This window comes from Megalobrama amblycephala, linkage group LG6, assembly GCF_018812025.1.
Source record: "Megalobrama amblycephala isolate DHTTF-2021 linkage group LG6, ASM1881202v1, whole genome shotgun sequence".
Classification (NCBI taxonomy): domain Eukaryota; kingdom Metazoa; phylum Chordata; class Actinopteri; order Cypriniformes; family Xenocyprididae; genus Megalobrama; species Megalobrama amblycephala.
The window spans coordinates 30,089,419-30,113,383 of record NC_063049.1 but is presented as its reverse complement, the minus strand read 5'-3'; the positions used below and the strand labels follow the sequence as shown (position 1 = coordinate 30,113,383).

The following is a 23,965-nucleotide window of genomic DNA, read 5'->3' as shown; positions in this document are numbered from 1 at the left end:
AATTGACAAGAATGATAAAAGCACTTGTGAAAACCCTATAATTTGGTAAGATGTGGATTCTTTTCTCTGTAGCTTTTTACTCTATGATCTTTCATATCAAGCTAAGTGGTGCTAAACTCAACTGTTTTCAACAGTAAAAGAGATCATTTTCATTCAGGCTAATGAATGCAAGTCTTTGCAAATTTCAATTTGTTGTTAATCGACTAAATCATATTCAATTTGTTACTTAGAACCTGTTCCAGCCATTTCATCCTAATTTCCACCAGGCCTTCACACCGGGAATTTGGACCACTAACCGACAGCGATATAATTGTTTTGTGCCAAAGCAGTTTCTGAAACTCCATATATGGTGCCAGGTATCTCATCTATTTGACTCAAATCTATCAGTACTAAGAATTCCTCAGCAGCTCATTTTCATTCAGTTATGCTTCTGTTTTATTCCAACATGACAAAAAATCAATTTGATTCGAGCTGGTTTCAATCATAATACCATATGTTTAGAGGCCTCACCATGTCTAAATGTCATTGCATGCCTTGTTGAAAACAGAACTATGTTACTTTAGCAGTCAAATCTCAGGTTTACCTTGGTTTAGAGAATCCCTGGAGGGTTTTTCACACACCTCATCCAAGTTTATGTTCAGACAACTTCTTCTACACGCTATACAGTATCTTCAAACACCACGAGGCCTACTCTGTGAATTCAAAATGAGCAGCTCCGCCACATTATTTCTTGGTCAATTCTGGATATACTTCATATGCACAACCCTTCTCAGTAAGTACTAGTTTTAAATAGCAAGTAAACAAACAATCTACAACTTGAAATGATTAAGGCAGAAAAATGATGAAACCATAATTGCTAAGAAAATTCAGATGCGTGTCACATCAAATTACAGCTCACTTCAGAAAACAATATTGTCAAATGAAAAATGTATAAGCCTTAATTGTCATTGTTGTTTCTTGGCTATGAAACTAAAGATACACACTAGAAGTTCCAAAACACAATGAGTAGCTACCTTTTAAACATTAAAAACATGAAATGGTTTGACAAACACAGCATTGCACAGCATTTCTTTCCTGTGCTGCCATTTCCTATTGAAACAGGAAGTTGGGGCAGGACATATCACAGGACTTTTTTGGTCAATTTTCCTGTATTAAAAAATTGTTCATCTGAAATATATATACAGTCAAACCAAAATTTATTCAGACACCTTGAACTTTTCATTCATTACAGTTTATTCTCTATAGTTTAAAAAAATGATCTCAGAGTTGTACTGTATATTAGCATAGTAAAAAGTTTGGACACATTTGACATTTTTCAGGTAACAACTTAAAAGCTTCAAATTCATTCTGCATCTAATCATAAAAAAAAAAAAAATATTATAAACATAACACTTTTAAATCATAAAACTTTACTGTAAATAAAAAAAAAATATTTTATTATTATTTTTACAATAGTTGAATGATTTTATCCAGTACTGGGAGCTGGAACGGAGCAATAATGTTGGTATGCACCAAAATGCACAATTAAATCATTATCCAGTAATATATAAAAGGACTTGTAGGAATTATGACAAAAATTCCCACCCTCATGTCTTCTAAACCTGCATGCTTTTCTTTCTTCTGTGGAGCACAAATGATGATATTTTTAGGAATGTTAGCCAAATAGTTTTGGTGCCCATTGACTTCCATCATATGAAAAAAAAAAAAAAAAAAACACTGAGACATTACTCAAAATATCTTTTTTTATGTTCCCCAAAAGAAAACAGTCATACTGGTTGATGATGACAGAATTCTTGGGTGAACTATCCCTTTAACCTAAACAGAGAAGTGTCAAGGTTTTTGTGTGTACTGGATAATACAGCATGAACTGTCTCTCTCACTGCAAGACAAAACATAATCCTCTTGTCCTACTAAATGTCTGCCATGTTCTCCTGAAGCATGTGGAGGGAATGACTATGCCTCTTCTCGCAAAATGGACATAAGCACAACCATTATAGTCAGAATTGTGCTTCTGGTAGAGAGGGCCAGGGTAAATGGCAAGAAAAAGTAAAGGATTCACTTTTGATCTGCAAAGACTGGCCTCACCCCCAAGGAGGAATTGTTGTCACTGGGCTGTCCATCAAACATACATCCCTTTGAGACTCACCCAAGTGTAAAGGCAACATTGCAATCACGCCCAAAAAATGACATACAGCACTAATCCATATTGCTTGACTGTTCAGTCACTAGTTATATACGTCCATTGCACATAAAGAAACTGCACCTAACCCATGTGAACAATAGAACAGGGATCCACATTTATTTTAACAAAACATAAAATAGCCTGATTTCTTATATATTTCACAAGGCCAGAAAAAGACTGTAGAAAGCAGAACGATGCTCACAGTGATGCTAAGAGGCAGGCGGCTGGAGGAAATTATCCCTTTGATTGGGCCTTTGATACAGTATTAAAGAAGCCAGACTTGGCTCACCACAAACCGTAGATCTAGTCTCATTAGCAGTCCATGGACTTGCACCTCAGACTTTCTGCTTCCTGTACGCAGCAACAAAGAGAAAGACAGAGGCAAAGGAGTTCAGATAAATAACCACACAGCAGCAGCAACAATCCAAATGCTAAAGACGCATCTGTGAGATATAGATGACTGGCTGAAAATGTAAAAGCCATCTCTACATATGGCCTTTGTTAGAAGAGGAAGTTCACAGTTAGAATAAAAATCCTTGCACAGCATTTCATGATCATCATGCAGAAAAATAAGCTGTAAAAATAATACCATGTGCACAATAGAGTAAAACCAGGCTCACCACTGATAATGTAAAACACCATACAAAAGAAACAGTTGGTGACTGTCTTTTTTGGGATTTCAGGAAGTGCATAAATAAGGGGGCTATAAATGAATCAAATCCAAAATCCTCTTACAACAATGCGTTTATGTTTTCCTTTTTCCCTAAATATGAATTAGCAAGCCATAAAAAGCAAAGAAAAACACCACTGATACACAGGCTTTCATCTTACACATTAAAGGACACGGGGGCGCAATAAAAACAAGCCTACTTCCTTTTGGGGCACTGAGAAGGTTATGAGGGTCTCTTCTCACATCTTCAGCCCACGCCTTGTGATGTGTTGGACGTGTCATGATGTCCGTATCCAATTCAGACCACAGTGTTCTTTTGAGTTAATGCTTTCAGAATATTGGCGGACTGAGTACATGGACCTTGGTCATTATATACCTTGGTCATTAAATTCCAGCGCCTTTATGAGATGGTAGATAAAGTCACGATTAAACAGAAATAGCGACTGAAGTTTTCTTCCGTATTGTGGGGTACATCAAAGTGAAACAAATTATCACAGACTCAAAAAATCCATTGGTTGTTGACTGACTGGAAGCAGCACAGGGGCAGGTTTTAAGCTGACTAAATGTTTGGGGAAAATCGCAATACGTCACCAGAGAAAAACTGTTGTTTCACCAGAAGGTTGACTTATGATCAATTTATTTAAAAGGCAAGGTCAAAAAACGCTTTTAAAAATGAAATGTATGGGGAAAAGGATAATTCATACAATAAAGGTTTAAAAACACGCCTTTAGAAAATAGACTGAGCAAATTTTTATTTTATGCAGTTCTCCCCTTTAACACACTGACTCAATAATTGTACAGGTGCTGGTCATATAATTAGAATATCATCAAAAAGTTGATTTATTTCACTAATTCCATTCAAAAAGTGAAACTTGTATATTATATTCATTCATTACACACAGACTGATATATTTCCTTGTTTATTTCTTTTAATTTTGATGATTATAACTGACAACTAAGAAAAATCCCGTATTCAGTATCTCAGAAAATTAGAATATTGTGAAAAGGTTCAATATTGAAGACACCTGGTGCCACACTCTTATCAGCTAATTAACTCAAAACACCTGCAAAGGCCTTTAAATGGTCTCTCAGTCTAGTTCTGTAGGCTACACAATCATGGGGAAGACTGCTGACTTGACAGTTGTCCAAAAGACGACCATTGACACCTTGCACAAGAAGGGCAAGACACAAAAGGCCATTGCAAAAGAGGCTGGCTGTTCACAGAGCTCTGTGTCCAAGCACATTAATAGAGAGGCGAAGGGAAGGAAAATATGTGGTAGAAAAAAAAAGTGTAAAAGCAATAGGGATAACCGCACCCTGGAGAGGATTGTGAAACAAAACCCATTCAAAAATGTGGGTGAGATTCACAAAGAGTGGACTGCAGCTGGAGTCAGTGCTTCAAGAACCACTACACACAGACGTATGCAAGACATGGGTTTCAGCTGTTGCATTCCTTGTGTCAATCCACTCTTGAACAACAGACAGCGTCAGAAGCGTCTTGCCTGGGCTAAAGACAAAAAGGACTGGACTGCTGCTGAGTGGTCCAAAGTTATGTTCTCTGATGAAAGTAAATTTTGCATTTCCTTTGGAAATCAGGGTCCCAGAGTCTGGAGGAAGAGAGGAGAGGCACACAATCCACGTTGCTTGAGGTCCAGTGTAAGTTTCCACAGTCAGTGATGGTTTGGGGTGCCATGTCATCTGCTGGTGTTGGTCTACTGTGTTTTCTGAGGTCCAAGGTCAACGCAGCCGTATACAAGGAAGTTTTAGAGCACTTCATGCTTCCTGCTGCTGACCAACTTTATGGAGATGTAGATTTCATTTTCCAACAGGACTTGGCACCTGCACAAAGCTACCAGCACCTGGTTTAAGAACCATGGTATCCCTGTTCTTAATTGGCCAGCAAACTCGCCTGACCTTAACCCCATAGAAAATCTATGGGGTATTGTGAAGAGGAAGATACGATATGCCAGACCCAACAATGCAGAAGAACTGAAGGCCACTATCAGAGCAACCTGGGCTCTCATAACACCTGAGCAGTGCCACAGACTGATCGACTCCATGCCACGCTGCATTGCTGCAGTAATTCAGGCAAAAAGAGCCCCAAATAAGTATTGAGTGCTGTACATGCTCATACTTTTCATGTTCATTCTTTTCAGTTGGCCAAGATTTCTAAAAATCCTTTCTTTGTATTGGTCTTAAGTAATATTCTAATTTTCTGAGATACTGAATTTGGGATTTTCCTTATTTGCCAGTTATAATCACCAAAATTAAAAGAAATAAACATTTGAAATATATCAGTCTGTGTGTAATGAATGAATATAATATACAAGTTTCACTTTTTGAATGGAATTAGTGAAATAAATCAACTTTTTGATAATATTCTAATTATATGACCAGCACCTGTATAACGTAAAAGCTATCATATAACCTCAGAGGACAGGGACTTCAGCGCAAAAGTCATATGGACCACTTTCATGATACGTTTACAGTGCCTTTGCAGAAAGGGAACCACCCACTGAAGAAAGTCATACAGATTTGGAATGACATGAGGGTGAGTAAAGGACATATCCAATATTTTGTGTAGCTAAACCATCCCCTTAACAAAATGCAGAACCACTTAAAGGGTTAGTTCACCCAAAAATGAAAATTCTGTCATTAATTACTCACCCTCATGTCGTTCCACACCCGTAAGACCTTTGTTCATCTTCGGAACATAAATTAAGATATTTTTGATGAAATCCGTGAGGTATATGACTCATCAATAGACAGCAATTTAACCACCACTTTCAAGGTCCAGAAAGGTGCTAAAGACATTATTTAAAAAAAGTCAATGTGACTGCAGTGGTTCAACCTTAATTTTACGAAGCGACCAGAATACTTTTTGTGCGCAAAAACAAAACAAAAATAACAACTTTATTCAACAATATCTTCTCTTCTATGTCATTCTCATACGCTGTTTGCGTCCAGTGCTTCCAGGTTCTACATCAGAACGCAGATTCATTATTGGCCGGCTCCTGCGTCAGCATCATACATATGCGTCGTGCTGCTCACGCGTTACAGTGTCTGCCAATACTGAGCCGCCATTCTGATGTAGAACCTGGAAGTGCTGAATGTAAACAGCATATGAGAATGACAGAAGATAAGATATTGTTGAATAAAGTCATTTTTGTTTCGTTTTTGTGCACAAAAAATATTTTCGTCACTTCATAAAATTAAGGTTGAACCACTGCAGTCACGTCGACTGTTTTAACAATGTCTTTAGTATCTTTCTGCACCTTGAAAGTGGTGGTTAAATTGCTGTCTATGAATGAGTCATATACCTTTTTTGTTAGGTGAAAGGAGGTGCCTCTCCTCTGCTTGGCTCTTCTCTTTCAGAGATGACTCTCTGTACGAGCCACATGAGACAGCTTACAACCAAACCGCCCTGTGGAAGAGATACAGGATGAAAGAGAACTGACCAGGCCGGGGGGTGTAGACACAGAGACAGAGACAGAGAGAGAGAGAAGTGCTCCGCCGCATGTAATTAAACATTCTTCGCCGGTTTTGGGCATGAGGGGTGAGACAGACAAGAGACCCCCTCCTTATGCACCACACATACACACATGTATGCTTCCGAACACAAACACACTCCCACAAAATGCACACTACGCCCCAACCAGCCGCCGTCCACCTGACAAGTGACAGCCCAATCTGATTAAATGCCAGAGGAGGAGGAGCCAGCCTGGCCTCCATGACAGGCCAAAAGTGATCACCATGGAGATACATAATTACAGCTGTCAACGCGTCCACTGTCCCGCTGGCATCACACTGATTGCTCACAGCAATAATGATAGACAAAGCTTTGCACGCTCTCGTCCACCTCAAAACACAATATAAGCATCCAGCTAACATGCAACACTCACATGAGCACACAACAGTGGCATTTTAATTAGTTTTTTTTTTTACCCTACCTACTTTCTCTCTCTTTCCACACCACCCATACCCTCCCTCTTTCACGTGGACAGGCCACAAGCGCAAGTGTTATTACATGAAGCTCCCGCTGTAGCATTAATTGAAGAAAGATATGGTGGGACAGAGGCAGTAGGGGGTAGAGCACGTCCATTATCACTTGTGCCTTCAACAGGTCTCACGTTTGAAAACTGCAAATTGCAAAAACTTGCAAGGGCAAAATTTTTGACATTACTTGATCTGCAACCATATGGTGAAAACCTCCCTAAGAAGAAGAGAAGAAAATAAATGAATAAATATAGGAGGGGGCGGAAGGGTGGGAGAAGATGAGGGACAAACAAATCCAGGAAATAATTATTTAAATGGTGTAATTAAGGTTTTTTTTTTTTTTTCTTTACTTCAGAGGGGGGAATGTCAAGTGCTCTCTTCTTTTGGCCTCTCCTTTGTGGATGTCCTTGCTTCCTATGCTATATGTGACAGTGACAATAAACATACTAAAGACGTTAAAACTACCTCCTGCGGGACGCTTAGGGGCGAGACAAGTTCACGCTGGGTGTACACACTTCTCTTTTTTTCTTGCTGAAGGTTGATTTGAGTTTGTTTCTTTAATTAAGTTGGACTCACATACATATTGGGGAATTAGTTCATCCATTTAATTATTTTCCTGTGCAATTAACAAAGCTCTGTCACCTTATGGTTGCTCTCTTTGGAAGTGAATGTGACCTCAGGTGACAGAACGCATCAAGACGCCTTTGCCTGTGCCCTTTAAAAACACCAACATTTGCAGAAAACAAAAGTGTCACAATTTCTTCTGTCTCTACTTTAAAAATTATTGTTCAGTTATATTTAGTCTTGACGTTGAAACTTAAGTATACTGTATCTAAACATTTTCTTTCTCAACATTCAGGCTCTCCCTGATGTCCTTTAAAAGCAATGCACGTATCAGAGGTCATGAAAACATTGTTTCTTAAAAGATATTTTTCCTGGCAATCTCATTACATTCTCTAAATCATATACTAAGAAAAAAAAATAAAGAACAAACAATTTCATAGAGGTCTTTTTGGATGCTGTAAACATGGCTGTAAAGGGGAGAGCGTATGGAAAATTTTAGAGAAGGATGTTATTGCAGCTGCTCCCATGCTTGATGCTGAAATGTCTGCTATTAATTACAGATTTACTTACAGCTGCTCAAAGGTTTAAAAGACAAGATAAGAAAGGAGCAGGAAGGGACACCAGCCATTTCAGGCCTTATCATCACAAAACTGAGCATTGTATCTTGCTGTTTTGTTTATGAAGAAGGGTCTTTGTATTGTTGTGTTAAAGGAAAAACAAGATAGTTTTAAGCACAGCTATGAATCCTTGATATTCCCTTTATCTTAAAAATATATTTGTATAGTTACATTTTACAATTATGTAGATTTTTTGATGCCACTCCTTAGAGCCCCTATCTCTGCTCCATTCTAAAAATAACCACTTCTCAACATAAAACGTACAGTTACAAAATATTTTGTTACAAAACACTATTATATTGATATTTTTATGATATGAGACAAAATGTTCACTCATTTTAACATTTTAAAGTTTACAATTGTGTAATCCTAAACATAATTTGTAGCACGCATACAATCCAATAAATTGCAATAACCTGTGCTTTGTTACTTTTGATATGAAAGAGTCTCAGCTTTCAAATTCTGTCAATTTTAGTAGCCGCCTCAGTTCAAGCAAAGACACATGAACCGTTCAAGCACATGAACCAATCATCTCTTCCTCTTTCCTACTAGTTACAGCATGAAACAAAACATGAATGAACATCAGAAGGTATGTTGAAACATACAGTACAATTTACGAAATGTATCATGTCTAATGTAATCACTCAGTGTTTCAACTGCAGAAAAACGTCAATAACAAAGCTTGTCACATAACCCTACATTTACCTCAGGAAAGCCATTCAATGACCATAGCTCAATAGTTAGCTACACACACACACACACACACACACACACACACACACACACACACACACACACACACACACAAACACTCTAGATGGAGCATTTTTCTAAATACATGCGCTATATAACATATTCATTACATTTCTACTTGTTCATCAAATTTTAATGTTTGAATAAGTCCACCATAAAAACAAATTTTAATGACAGCCACCGTTTAAATGTTTATATTTCAAAAAACAAATTTGACCCAATTTAAATGTTGGTATACAATCAGTTGTTAATTTTAACTTTTCATGCTATAGTAATATACAGGGTTCCCTAGAGAGATTTTTTTCCTTGAGAAAAATTGACATGTAATGTACCTTATATATCCAAATGAATTGAGATCAGAATTGAATCACAAGCTTGTGAATCGAAATCAAACTGAATCGTGAAATTTGTGTCAATGCCCAGCCCTTATAAAGCAAAACTAGGTGAATACGTTAAACAAATGTAACAGCATTTAAATAATTTATTTAACATTTAATCACACTCACTAATTGAAAAAAATCATATACATTTGTATGCTCTAAAGTTGTTTTATATGTCAATATGTTAATAATGTACATTTCTGTATTTATGCAAATGTACAAGTATGTACGTGTGCTAGTACAAATACCTGTGATTACTAATGATTGAAGGGAACAAAACTGACCAGATTAGTATTCTCGTTGCTTCATAATATTAAGGTTGAACCACTGTAGTCACGTTGACTATTTTAACGATGTCTTTACTACTTCTCTGGACCTTGAATATGGTAATTTCGTTGCTTTCTATCCACCTTATTCCAACGCCCCATGACGCTTTGCGCGAATTATGGGTGTAACTTCCGTTTAGCTGTAAACAGTCAGTGAAAGGCTCGCTCTATGAACGCAATAATGCGTTTTTTTTTTGTTTTGTTTTTTAAACTGGGTACAATGAGATGACATTATTCTACTCACCCTTCAACCAACGAACATTAAAAGGACATTTAAAAGTGTAAAAGCATCAACAAGGTACTTTCAACAGACCATGAAAAACCGTGATTCTTTCCACAGCAATAACGGACGGGTTAAACATAACTTTTGTGATATATATCTGTATTATGTAATATATGTTGCCTTAATAAAAAAATGTTCATGAACTTCATAATTGCGTGATACTATTTCAAAGTGACCTGTGAAAACAAACCTGGAAAGAGACGTGAGGCTTTGAGGAGAAAAACGAGAGATTCTTCGTTCATTCCAGGGATATATCGTAAATTATATCGGGAGAACAGACCACAAATGTGCAGTATATATTGTCCTTTTTTATACTATTACAGCGGTATGCAAAAGGAAAAAAGAAAATAATCACGAGGATAGAAAGCAGCGACTGAAAAGAGCTCTTGCCATAGATATTCTGTTATAATATACCAAGCGTTATGTTATTCTCGTGATGTCTGAAAATAAAACATGAAAGAAACATTGACCGCTCATTCAGTCAAACTGATGGATAAGCTTTATTTGTAGGGCAACCTTATGATTTGAAACGATTCGTTTCAGTCTTTTTGAATGGAAGATCCCCAAACCGGAAGTGCAACCCATAATTCGAAATACAGTAGGCTAGTCAGGAATAAGGAGATCAAAAAATTCTCAGATTTCATCTGAATTTGTGTTCCGAAGATCTTACGGGTTTGGAATGACACAAGGGTAGGTAATTAATGACAAAAATGTCATTTTTGGGTGAACTAACCCTTTAATGTATTATCAGATGAGTTCAGGTAGGGCCCTATGAAGCCACACACAGGAAATACTGCATATACTGATGGATAACAGTCTGTACATGTTGCAAAGAGAGGTGGCAATACCATTAACTAGCAGGTAGAACCCTGTGGCCCCTTTAGGCAGAGCTCCTGACACTCAGGGAACAGGGTCGGCATATTTGCAGAGATCCTGAGAGGAAGCAGAAAACGGAGGAAACATTAACTGTTAAATAAAACACAGGAAACAGGGTTAACTGCCACTCCTTAGAGCTAAAGCCATTGGCGGGGACTATTTTTTGCCCAATTATCCTTGGTTAACAGGATTAATTACCGCTAACGCTTTTCTTTTCGCTCCCTCTCAGTCAGCGACTAATAAATCTACAAACTAGCTCTCACAGACTGAGAAGGCCATCATAATTAGCATAACAAGTCACAAAATCATTACAGGCCTAAATTGCTTACAGAGACGATCAACATCTTAAGGCCTACAGGATGTAGTATGGACGCTTTTTGGGGTGGGGGAACTGTTTAATTGAATAAAAATGCTGTGGTGGTCCAAACAGCTAAACCACATAAGGAGGCGGGGCAAGGGGACTGACTGACACAGAGACTTCAGTCGTCAGCCACACCCACTTCAGACAAGAGGCTCCATTAGCAGCAGATGGAGAGTGTGTATGAGAGAGTGAGAGAAACAGAGTTTGTATGTATGCGTGTGACTATTCGTTTCTCTGCCAAATTATTTGTCAATTTACTCAAATACAAATGCTAGATTGCAGTTTTGTCATCTGTGGTCCTTCATTTTCAAAAAAGCCTAAAAGTAATTGTGACAAACAAAAGCCTTGTTAAAAATGAAATGCAATGTTTGAATAAATATTACAGTCTTTGTGGTAAATATGTACCAGTGATTTTGGGTCATTCATCCAGTCTGTCCTGATACTTTGTTCAGACGATGTGCAGTCCCCGAAATGCCACCAACATATGTCACTACAGGTACAGCATTCATTTGTATTAATGAATATGCACTATAGGTACCAGGTTGCAACCTTCCCCTGTTCGCCAATTTAAGATCATTGTCAAAAATTTGTCCAATTCATCATATTACTTTAAATACAAAAGCTGACCAAAATTATTTCTAAATGCAAATAGATAACATCATACCACCCTCCCAAACAGGCCTGCATGAGGACTTAATATGGACGACTGGTTCACATCTTTTTTGCTACTGAATTTTGTTACTACTTCAAAGTGATCATTGGTCTCTTTGAGGCTTCTTCCATAAGTCTCTTTGTTTTACACAAAGTTTTAGAGACAACCTTTCCTAGACAGTGCCTGGGTGGTTTTATTCACTTCCACTTAAATCAACAATGCCCACTGGGACTTTCAAACACTTTAGTGTTGGTTTGTAGTCTTTTACTCATCTGTTTTGGGGTTTCTCCATAATTTTGAAATGAGAGTTTGAAGGACAGTGAAAATGAAGCCTAAAATCTCAACTTTTAATAATTTCCAAAAAATGGCTAATATTTTAATGCCACACAAGTAGACACAACAGTGCTAGTTGTTCTCCTTCCCAAAAGCTCCTGCAATCCAATAATAAATAATCTTCTGAATACCTTATTTATTCATTTTTTTTATTATTATTATTTTTAACAACCATTTCTATAATATATTAAAGGCATGTTTGTGTGTGTTTAGAAACTAAAATAAATCACAGACAATTGCAGAATTAATAGGATAATTAATTAAAACGAAAGCATTTAAGGAAGCTGCTTCCTCAAAAAAAAGTTTACTTTTTACATTATTTAGAATTAACGGAACATAACTCATGACCTGAAGGGATGATTCCACTAATTATAAATGGCTGCTTGATTACATTTTCCCCTCATGCTTAATTATAAACACTGAAAAATAGTCAAGCTAATTTATTCTAAAATAATAATAATAATTTCTGAAAACTTTAGTCCTTTGTAATCAATTTATCTTTATTACCTTTGAAAATATTAATTATTTACAATGTTTATTAAGAAAGAGAATAGATAATGTTAGAACTGGAAGAGGATAATAAAATGCCAGAAAATGTGGTTGATTTTGAGTCTGTTGGGATGGTTGCTTCTAATGGCACAGTAAAAATCACATACCCCGTGGTACATGTTACAGCTGTCTGTTTGACAGCTTCCATCATATTGTACAGACCAGCCGATGTTTGCCCATTAAACTTTACTGCTCTATTAAGAGTCCAAGTAAGCAGTCAGATGGCCATTAATTTCCCTCATAATATTTTCATAGTTTATAAAAATATGTTGAAACCTCATGCGGCCAAGGAATTTGGCTGGGTAAGTAGCTAACTATTGAAAAATAAGTAAATAAACCAAATCTGGTAACACTTTACAATAAGGTTCATTAGTTAAACATTAGTTAATGTATTAACTAACATGAACTAACCATGAGCAATACAATTGTTACTGTATTTACTAATCTTCTTTAAAGTTAGTTATTGAAAATGCAGTTGTTCATTGTTTGTTCATGGTAGTTCACAGTGCATTAACTAATTTTAACAAGATTTTAATAATGTGTTAGTAAATGTTGAAGTTAACATTAACAAAAATTAATAAATGCTGTCTAAGTGCAGTTCATTATTAATTCATGTTAACTAATGAACCTTGTTGTAAAGAATGAACATATGTTTGTATTGAATAACTATTGCTTTAAATGTCTTTAAAAAAGTAATGTATTTTTAAATATTTTAATATTTCCATTTCCATATAATGTATGTCTTTCAGAAAGATTATATGTAATTGTGGGTTCTGTATACACTCTAATGGTTGAAAAACTCCTCAATTCTGGAAGTTTTATGGCTCATATTATGATCAGGTTTTCCGAAAATAACCACTGGCATCTGTGATAAAACATCTCCTGGGTCTTGCGTATTTACATTTATGCGTGTAAAAAAATTAAATAAAGAGTTAGTTCTTAAACAAGTCTGTTCATGTTCACAGAAAGCCGTAGCAGCCACCAGCGCTGGTATTCCTTTGGTGACAGACTGGCTGGTCTGTGGCCGATCTGACTGCAGGTGGCCCATGCCAAATCTAACACTATCGAGTCTGGGAGACAGGACACGGCGCAGCCAGCAGCTGCCAACCAGTTTAGCTCTAGCCTCCTCCATTCGCCTGCTTTCACTAACCTGTCCTGACAAGTAACCAGATTAGCGTAGTCTTCCATCAGTGCAGGGGAGCAGAAAGAACAGATGGATCTTCCTGTATTGCTCCCCCCTCGGCTCCGAGCTCACCACCGCAGTGCTTAGCTCGCACAATGGCTAGGGCCCGGCCCCGTCGCAATCGATGTGCTATGAGTTAATTGTTGCTAACAGCTTTGCATAATGCTGTTCGGGGAATACCGATCTCCGTCTTCATATTCCCCTATCCTCCTGTCTTCTCCCCACAAACCACCAGCGCCTCACAAACCGGGGAAATTGGCAGACACGTTTAGCTGAACGCCCACCTCTGAGGGAAATCGGAGACCTGGATGATTAGGAAAATCTAGACAGTTTCAGATCATTGAATTAAAGCCATCTATATACATTGCTTGTGTGTACACAACGGCACAACAATGATACACGTACAGCAAACGAGACACGGCAATGCCAAGGAAATAATTGAATGAATAATGTCAGAGGTGGAAAAACGGAGGAAAAGAGAGCAGACGGAGAAAACAAACTGCAATTTATAACACTTGTCATCTGCCGGGGAAAAACTGAGCTTGTCTTTTTACAGTTTCTCTGGTATGTATCACTAAGTTTGCTCAAGTGAGCAGATGGGCGCGCTAATTAGCTCAGTTCATGCCGCAAGTTTGTTTATAAAGAGAGAATGGGAATCAGACATTTTGACACATTTTATTAACATATCATACCTTAAAGCTCTGCCTCCTGATACCCAGAAGGTGTTTTCCATTTATGCATACACACACACACATACAGATGGCCACACCACCAAACATATATATATGCACACACACACACATAGGCTACTATATGCACACAGGTCTTGCAGCTATAAACTTTAGGCTATGGCAACTTAAAAATTAAACACAAGTGCATGCCACCAGCACTGTGCTTTACCAGTTGTGCATCCGTTCATGGCATGCGAGTGTCCTTAATGGAGTGACACATTCTTGACACCTGACAATCGTCCCTCATCCCTCCCCGCTCTGTATGCGCACTTGGAAGAGATGATGTCACTAACAGAGGAGCGGAGAGGGAAGCATAGAGTGTGTCTCTCTGCAAGGCTGGGGGATTCCTGCACGCTGTCATATCTGTGTCACCCAGAATCCCCACTGCGTCTCACTTGCACACTCTTGCTCTGACCAGTCTGCTCTGACTAAACAGATGACATGGTTTAGTAGTTTCTCACTCCTAGAGGTTTACACACTAATTACAGTTATAAAAACCCTTTGAAAAAGCACAGACTACACTGTATTTTCAGATCAGATCTGATAAAACCAGGGCTGTTAATTTAAAATTAATTTAGTGCAATAAATAATAATAATAATTATAATAATAAAAGTGTGTACATAGACCAACAATGGAAAAAAAATAGGGTGACAACACATCCTGTGTAAACGGCCCCTAAATTGACATCAGTTGACAAACTGATGGACTATGCTATGGACTGTTGGCCAATAATGTTCAATGACATGGAAATAAATGAAACAATATATTTACTTCACTTTTGGTAAAGTCTATTCAATGCAAAGCTGTAATCATGTCTTGAACATTGAGGGGGACAAAAGTTGTTGTTGTTTTGTTTTTGTTTTTACTATTATTGATCTTTTTATTTAAAGGAATTAAAAAAATAAAATGATTAAAAGGGATTTAAGGGAATTAAGAAAAAGAAATAAGAACAGAAAAATATGTTCTAAGTAGCCTAATTGTTAAGTAATCAATTTAAAGTACTTTAATGTTAAAAATGTTAAAAATATGCCCACATTCACTCTAATTCGTATGTCTAATATGTCAAAAACGCCAAATGTTTCTTGTCTCGTTACACTCAGTTATGAATGACATGAATCATGTAAATGGTAGCATATTTTCAATTCAAAATGGCGAAATTTCATAAAAACGTTGGGTATAGTTTACATCACTGGATATTACTATTTGTCATTGAACATTTAACAGTTCAATGATCAGCTATATACTTACATCTTACCACACAATCTTTCACTGTTAAAACTAAAGCGTCACATCTTCTGTGAAGAGACCTGACTTCTTTGATTTGATTGGCCATTTCAGTCTTTATGACATTGATGAGCGTTGTTAGACCGCTGAGGCAGATCAGCCTAAAAATTTTACTTTTAAAACATTTTGTCATCCTAACAACAAACAGCAGATTGTAATGGGGTGCAGCAGATCAGCATTAAGAATGTGAAATATTGGGTGGGGTTTGGCCATTTCTAATTATTGGGGTGGGGGGTACTTTGGTTACGGCCCTGATTCAACGGTTTGCTCATCTACCACAATAACATAACTTTGAATTATCTTAATTTTGAGGCTTTTCTCAGCAATTTAATTATGATTTGATTAATAGCATATGTAAATAATTTGATAGAAATGTAATTGATTTAATACTATAGAGATTTCTTTTTAATTGTTGTACTTTAAAGTAAATAGACTTTTTCCCTTAATCGTCATTAGATGGCTTGTTGCTTTTGCTGAATACCTCTGCATTTGCTAGTTGCTTACAGCCATGACACTTAAGTGCTGACCAATCACAGACTGGCGTCATCATAATTGTGCTGAGAGAGGTGAAGTCAGGGTCGTAGGTATATATCAACCTGTTTCATCATCCTCTGTTTTGAATCACACTCCTGTTCCTTTGTTTGATTACAGGCTACTAAACAGCAGGTGCATTAAAACGATTTCCAACAATAAAGAATAGTGGGTAACAGAAAAGTCATATCATGAAAAATCTATTTTTGATCTAGATCTTCAGAAATAAGTTTCCTGTTCTGTGAAAATACTGTAACTTTCTAAAACCAAAGTTACTCCCCTGTCCAAAAAGATAATTTCAACTAAGCTCACAAATCAGAAATAATCACCACCATTTACACTCCAACTGTTTAACAACTTGTAAGTAATAAGAAGTAAGTAGTATAGTAACATTTAAATGTTGTTACTTGTGTCACATGTGCATAGTACATTTACATAGAGGGTTTAAAAGCGCAACAGAAAAAAAGCCTGTTTAAAGGGTCAGAGAGAGCAAGATGACCTCAGGAAAAATAATAACTGATAAAACAAGTGAATGTCTTGGCCCCTCTTGAAGCATGAGTACTGATTATCTCCCAAAAAACTAAAGGAAAAAACATGATAAATGTGACATGCTACACCTCTGTTAAACAAGATGTCACATGTTACGCCTCTTCCAAACATGATGTAACTACATGTAATGTCAGTGTTACTAAGGAGGAAAGCCAAGGTTTTCTATTCACAGTTAAAAATTGTACTGCCACAAATTGTTAATATTTAATAATATATATATATGATTTTTGTAAAAGCCAAAAAGCCATCTAAATGCCTGTAAAAATGGGAAATCCCATATATATATATATATATATATATATATATATATATATATATATATATATATATATATATATATATATATATATATATATATATATTGCAGTAACACAATGTATTTTACTATAATTATGAACAATCATGTTAATCTCAGTATTCTGCTTACATGAATTAAAATATAATCACAGTAATACATTAATCACATTCTAAGAGTGAATGCAAATTTTATTTAGTGTTAATAGTGGAAAAATACAAGGTTTCTGCAAGGTTTCAATTCACATGGACTTAAATCATGTATCTGCATTGAATCAAATTCACAGCACATCAAACATATGACTGAATATTACGGAAAGCCATCTTGTATATTAACAAACACAACACGCTTACATTTCAAGCAAATATCCGCTTTAGTGTGATAAAATTGAGTTACTACACAGGGTTTGACAAATGTTCGAATGATACATGGCTACTACTGCCCTTTCATTTCTCTTTCATTCAGCCTGTCAGAGCTATTCAGGAGAAGAAATTATTAAAATGGCCTTCTGAAAATTATAAGTAAGATTTATTGACTATATCTTGGAAAAAATTTAATCACAGGGTTTAAAAAATTCCCATGAAAATTTCAAGGAACAATGACACAGACATGAATAAGGCAAACTGTGATCATTGCCATGGTTACAGGGGGTGGGTGTAAGAGATATGCTTTGGTTTTGAGAGCAACAACTACGAAGGTTTTAAAATGGTAATTGAAATAAGCATTAAAAAGAAAAAAGAAAAACTACTCTAAATTTGAAAATGAAACATTTGACTTTTATTCTTAATGTGTAGCACGAGTTTGTGTTTTGATCTTGCTAAGCTGTTTATCTTTTCTTCAACACATTTTATTTTGAACATTATTCCATGCATTCAATTTCACATAAACTGTTACGGAGCCTGTTATCGATTTCAAACTCGCCTGTTAAGGATTGTAAATGCAGTCGTACACAAACATCTGTGCTGAGTCATGTCTTCCTTTCAGCTGCTCATTTGCTTTGAGTGCAACAAGTTTAGCTAGTTTTCATCTTACAGCAGAGAAGGCTTTACATGATGTGATCACAACTTCAATGATGGTGAAGATTAAAGATTTAGAAAGACTGAAGTTTAATGAGATACGAGAAAAGGGCTGTGTGGGGTAAACTTTAACACTTTAACTCAAATTCCCAATCGGTATGATTCCTATTGAAATTACTGGATTTCATCCGTGAAAATTCGTACAGACAGCATAATACATACAGACAGCAAAATAAAGACAGTTAAAGGGTTAGTTCACCCAAAAATGAAAATTATCCCATAATTTACTTAAGCCCTCAAGCCATCCTAGGTATATATGACTTTCTTCTTTCAGTCAAACACAATCAGGGTTATATTAAAAAATATCCTGGCTCTTCCAAGCTTTTAAATGGGAGTGAATAGTAACTGAGATTTTGAAGCCCAAAAAGCACATCCACCCATAATAAAAGTAATCCATATGGCTCCAGAGGGTTAATAAAGGCCTTCTGAAGTGAAGAAATGCATTTTTGTAAGAAAAATATCTATATTTATACCTTAATAAACTTCATTTTCCACTGAGCTGATAACAGAGCTCTTTGGAATGTTATACAAATGCGTCAGTCGTTGCCTTGGTAATGCGGTTTACTGATGATATGAGATGTAATAGCTAATGCATTATGGAGGATGATCAGATGTTTCTTTTTATATTTGTGTTTATGTCACTCAAATAGCATGCTTAGCCAGCTACAGAAAAACTGATAGCGAGACAACAGACAAGTGACCATTTCTGAGTTGAGACGTCCTTCACACATAGCCAACCGTGCTGAGAATTACGGACTGAAAGACGGTTTGTAATTGTGCCGTGCCGTACCAGGCTTCAATAATTGGAACTGCTTACTGTTTTTAGAACCGTTCGGCCCAACAGTGGCAATGATTCAATGACATACATTTTTAAGTCAATTGTCGCCACCTAGTGGCATAATGATGTAATTGATACAATCGTAGTGCCAAGTTACTTTCCAAAAGATTTGCTCTATTTTTAATTGATTCTGTAGACATCAGGGTTTATATCCAAGCTATAAACTTTTATCCCAGTACTTCTGTAATGATTTGAACATTTGTAACACAGAAATAAAGATTACTATGTGGTTGAAAAGACTGTTTGTGAAGCTGTCACAGATTTGAATGTTCTGCTGTGATTTTGTCAAAGGTTTAATTATAACCTCCATAAACAAGGTTCAGTTGGATCAAAACCAAGCAGCTAGAGTTACCAGAGTCTAAAAATCAAGACCAAATCAACCCTATTTTATCCAACACTGACTGTGTTTTGTATTGATTATAAAATACTGCTCCTACTTCCATATAAAACTCAAAGTGATCTACCTCCGTTTCAGTACTCTGAAAATCTCAGGATTCTTAAATTCTAGACTATAAAAAGAAAGTGTTAAAGCAGAGTCATTAGAGAAAGCTTTGAATGGAAATCACTGTTCCTCCACTCACTTAGACTGTTACTGTAGGACACCTATTGTGAGGTTCACTAGCTCCTGTGCAAGATCTAGCTTCATATCCCACCTCATCTGTGCTGCTGAGCCATGCCTATGCAAGATATAGTCTTTACCAGACACTGAGGAACACTTCACTGACTGCTGACTTGAATTTACTTTTGCTATTTCATTTTGCTTGGATGGATGGATGGAGTTTTCTATTTTAATATATTTATAGTTGTAATTTATTCCTATAATGGCAAAGCTGAGTTTCCAGCATCATTACTCCAGTCTTCAGTGTCACATGATCTCTCAAAAATTATTCTAATATGCTGATTTGATGCTCACAAAACATTTATTATTATCACAGTTGAAAATGGCTGTACTGCTTAATATTTGCGCAGCGGAAACAGCTATTCCGTATTTTTTTCTGGATTCTTTGATTAATAGAATGTTCAAAAGAACAGTATTTATTTAAAACTTTTTGCAACAATGGACATTCCTCTGGCGGAGCAAGAGAGACTGAGAAAAAGAAAGGAAGAGAGGGCTGGGGAGAGGCCAGCCGTACCAACCCTGCAGGCATGGCACTGGTCCAAACCCTACACTGCTTAAGTGTGAACCCGGGGGAGGCTGCTAGGGGTGCAGAAACCCACAATTCCAGCCTTCCCTTCACGTGCCAAAGCTATCTCACAAATATGATTACATATTGCCTCTTCCAACCATCATTATGGATTACATTAGATCTTAAATGGTCCAAATGCACACCACACTTGAAACGTACTAAAACACACATACGCGCGCACACACAAATTCAGGCCTCTTTAGCGTCCCCCTGCTGTGCCCCTCCCCTTCAAAGGTAGAGGGGATTCACATGAACCAAAAATGCTGATCCTTCACAAAAGCACTGGGCAGAGGGAAAGGTCATCCACAACAGGCCAGGAAAATGCATGCCATCCTGGCTTTCCCTCTAATACCTTAAAACCCCTTCACATTCCAGCCTAACCTACCTTTCCTCTAATGTACAGATTCTTCTGTGTGAGATTGCCGGCTCTCTGGACATCAGCCAATAGGAGCACAGGATGCGTGTTATCAGTGCCCTTCAGGCGATGCCACTTTGAGGAGTGTGTGACCGAGCGCTTGGGACGATGAGCTAAGCCGTTAACCACACCTTTGACCACGGGCGCTCCCCACGAGTCAATGGTACAGGCGAGATGGCCGATAATGTTTTCACAGGGAAAATCTAAACACAAAACACAACAAAAGACCATGTTTAGAGAGTATTCAAACATGTCACAGCTTTTGGCCTATCACTGCCCTCAAGGATATCTGGTACTCACAATATACATACAAATATATATATATATATATATATATATATATATATATATATATATATATATATATATACATACATACATACATACATATGGACCATACATACATATACATATATACACATACATATGCGTTGAGCAGTTGGTTTGGCAAAAATTTTAAGATGTCAAAAAGGTGTTATTATAAAGACATTACACAAATGAGGGACATGCTAAAATGAGATGTGATATCTATAATCATATCTACAACAAAAATGATGTGAGGATATGCAAAGTCCATGCTATGGGTGTATAAAAAGGCATAAAAATAAACTAAGAAAATTACAAATTAGCATATGCAAAATGCATGCAAATCCAAATCCAAAAACCAAAGCCTACTGTGGTAAAGTGGTGCTGTCAAGTGTTAATACTATTGATGCATACTAAATGATTGCGGAATATAGCCTACTATAATATTAACATGTTACAAGGTATATGTCCAAAAACATGGTAACGCTATATGGTCGTTTTGATACTTTAAATGCTTTCGTGTACTGTTAGTGATAGCATTTGCTGTTTACCTGTAGTACTGAGTTGCTCATGCTGCATATTTTTCTGCCATTTCGAGATCAAGTTCAACACAGGTGCATGTATGCACCTGTGTTGAACTTGATCTCGAAATGGCAGAAAAATATTCCATTATTTTTTTTTCTTTGGGTCTTAAAGTGTCTCATTTCTGTTTTATGTAATGAAAAGCCACTTGACAATGCTGCACATGAGTGTGCCTGAATGATTTATTGAATGAATTGCGAACCGTTTCAGATTAATGTTATGCTACTCATTTTGAACAATTCCTTAAAAAAAGAAACTCAAAAGAGCGATTCATTAGTGAAACTTCATTGCTAGTTCGAATTCTACAGTTCCAACGGAATATATCCACCTGTTTCCGCGGGGCGCTACTGTAAAAGAGAACGTGGGTACAACTTCCGGTGAGGCGGCGGAAGTAGCATACCAATGGTATTTTGTGTGCTAATTAGCGAAGAGGCTAAGCGTTTTTGGATCATTGTTTACTTTGTAAAGTTGCAAATCTTTATGAGAGATGTCGTTACGGTGCTCAGGGACAACATCTCAGTTTACTACATTATTAATTAATAATATCACAATACAATAAACAGTTTTCGTGGCCTTAATTGCTCTTTACTTTACTGACCTTCCACAAAAGTGCTGCTGCATGACTAGAGCATCCTGACCCTGCAATACTTGAACAACCCGCTGTCTGTACTTCCCGTCACTGATGCTAGCACCAAAGCCTTATGATGTGATATTTTACTCCTTTTTTATCGTGCGTGCCAGAGCCAGTCGCGTTTCCACTGTATGCGATGCTAAAGGCTACTTATGTTAACCATTGCGATAATAAATACACACGTTTATGGAAAATATCAGAGACTGCTTGAGGAATGAAGATGTGATTATAATCGTGTATTTATTTGGTTTAATTTTTTATCTGTCTCTTCTCTGTGCCTTTGTTGATTCCTGACAAATGCATATCTTTCACAGATTCACACACTCCGGTTAACTCGTATAACTCATAACTCCCGTTGTCTTCTCATGAGCTCCCTCTGTTGCTCTGGCTGAAAGGATCAGGATAGATAGACGGAGAGATCGTGCAAACATCCTCGGATAGCAATCATCGCATAATTTAGAGGAAAATAAATAGAAATGCTTCGAAAAGTGACGTAAACATAGGGTATGTTATCAATATATTTCTAAATGTGTAAGTCTTTGAATTTAAAAGCCTTAGTGGAGTTGTTTTTTGCATTCTTGTGATCGCAAATAAATGGAAGCAGGCGCAACTGAATAGGTCTGTGTTTTCTTTTCATGTCTATATAAATATCAGTTAGATTTAGCATGACTGATGTGCACTCGACATAAATTAATACATTACTATTACTGTAACATTTTTTTTATTGTAAAACATTGTTCAAATATTGATGCCGGAATCTTAAATCTTTAAGTAAAAAACAAACGTTCGCAAGTTTGGATCGTTAAATCTTGAATGACTGTCAACTGTTAAATGAATGAGTGTCACGTCCAGCTTGTTTACTTCGAACCGGAAGGCGCTCCCACGTTTGACGCAAGGCCTCATGGGGCGTAGGAAATATATAAGATACACGATAAACCTTATATGCTCCAGAGAAAAGCGCGCAACCATCTTTAGAATTTTCTGTTTGAACTTCCGTTTTTGAGGTAGCTCTGTATATTTCTACAGCATCACTGTAAAAGAGTAATAGAGGGTATGCATCGACGTCACTTTCCCGCCGAAAACGCGTTGCCTCAGCTGCACTGAGTGGTAAAAGAACCTGCTGCGTGACTGGATTAATAGGGGAAACTGCGAAAACGCGAGTAAAACTAACGAATTAGACTAAAGGTTGGGCTCAAAAGTGTTCCTTACAACTTGTCAAATAAACCTAATCCATGGATATTGACATGCAGCCAGGAGTCGTGTTTCCTGATATTTATATGTGCCTGATTTGACGGTGGGGAAATACATAAAGCAAATCTGCCTGTGAACGCTTGATATAACTAAGGTAGGTTTAAATCCACGTAATCACTTATATCAATGTTATATCGTCATATTGTTCAGCCCTAAAACATATAGGCCTATAGTTTTATAGTATAAGTTAGTTTTTGTCAGTGTTGTTTATTTAAAAACACCCAATTATGCAGAATATAAGATGGTAAATATTTAATTGAGTTGTCAACATAATATATAACAATACAATATATACGGTATGATTTTACCTCAAAATCCAACAATTTGACAAAATGATAACTGCAAATCCATGTTTCTCTGCTGGAGTCGAGCTGTTTCTGTGATTTGCAGTGATCCATTTGCTTTTTTTTTTCTGTGGCTTTCGCAAGTTTTTAAATATATAACGTTACCTCAGGTTTTGTGTCAAAGCTATTTATACAGTCAGTCGCAAAGCTCCTTTCCATTTTGGACGTGTTTTGTGTGTTTTCGCGACATTCACGCTGAAAACCAATGCTGCCGCTCAG

At 36.8% G+C, this 23,965-nt stretch overlaps 1 long non-coding RNA gene across 1 annotated transcript in view; it reads right to left on the bottom strand.

Moving 5' to 3' along the window:
* LOC125270360 overlaps positions 1-22,357 on the bottom strand; it is a 52,690-nt gene extending 30,333 nt beyond the window's left edge. Inside the window, exons 1-2 of the long non-coding RNA XR_007185337.1 lie at positions 22,119-22,357; positions 20,603-20,835 (exon numbers count right to left, since the gene is read on the bottom strand). This is a non-coding gene — a long non-coding RNA (uncharacterized LOC125270360). The remainder of the gene's footprint in view (positions 1-20,602; positions 20,836-22,118) is intronic.
* Positions 22,358-23,965: the final 1,608 nt, after the last annotated feature.